Source organism: Aethalodelphis obliquidens, unplaced genomic scaffold (assembly GCF_003676395.1).
Source record: "Aethalodelphis obliquidens isolate GAN/ISIS:26980383/991018 unplaced genomic scaffold, ASM367639v1 scaffold75, whole genome shotgun sequence".
Lineage (NCBI taxonomy): Eukaryota > Metazoa > Chordata > Mammalia > Artiodactyla > Delphinidae > Aethalodelphis > Aethalodelphis obliquidens.
Window position 1 is genome coordinate 804,198 of NW_020838019.1, and position 998 is coordinate 805,195.

A 998-nucleotide genomic window follows, 5' to 3' on the forward strand; every position below is an offset into this window, starting at 1 on the left:
ATTGACAACGCACCTTGGTCACCCAAGAGCTCTGGCGATGTACAAGCAAGATTAATATTGTTTTTGTGCCTGCTAACATAACATCCATTCTGCAGGCCATGGATAAAGGAGTAATTTCAACTTTCAAGCCTTATTATTTAAGAAATACATTTCAAAGGCTATAGCTGCCATAGACAGGTGATTCCTCTGATGGATCTGGGTAAATCGAAAACCTTCTAGAAAGGATTCACCATTCTAGAAGCCATTAAGAACATTTGTGATTCATGGAAAGAGGCCAAAATATCAACATACACAGGAGTTTGGAAGAAGTTGATTCCAACCCTCATGGATGACCTTCAGGGGTTCAAGACTTCAGTGGAGGAAGTAACCAAAGATGTGGTGGAACTAGCAAGAGAACTGGAATCAGAAATGGAGGCTAAAGATCTGACTAAATTGCTGCAATGTCATGATCTAACTTTAACAGATGCTTTGTATGAATGAGTAAAGAAAGTGGTTTCTTGAGATGGCCTCTACCCCTAGTGAAGATGCCGTGAAGATTGTTGAAATCACAACACAGGATTCAGAATATTACATAAACTCAGTTGATAAAGCAGGGCAGGGTTTGAGAGGACTGACTCCAATTTTGAAAGAAGTCCTACTATGGGTAAAATGGTATCAAACAGCAGCACATGCTACCAAGAAATCATTTATGAAAGCAAGAGCCAGTCGCTGAGGCAGACTTCATTGTTGTCTTATTTTTAGAAATTGCCACGGCCACCCCAGCCTTCACCCTGATCAGTCAGCAGCATCAACATCAATGTAAGACCCTCCACCAGCAAAGATTATGACTTGCTGAAGGCTCAGATGATGGGTAGCAGTTTTTAGCAATTAAGTATTTTTTAAATTAAGGTATATACATTTTTTAAAGACATACTGCTATTGCACACTGAAAAAACTACAGTACAGTATAAACATAACATTTATATGCACTGGGAAACCAAAAAATTCATGTGACTTGC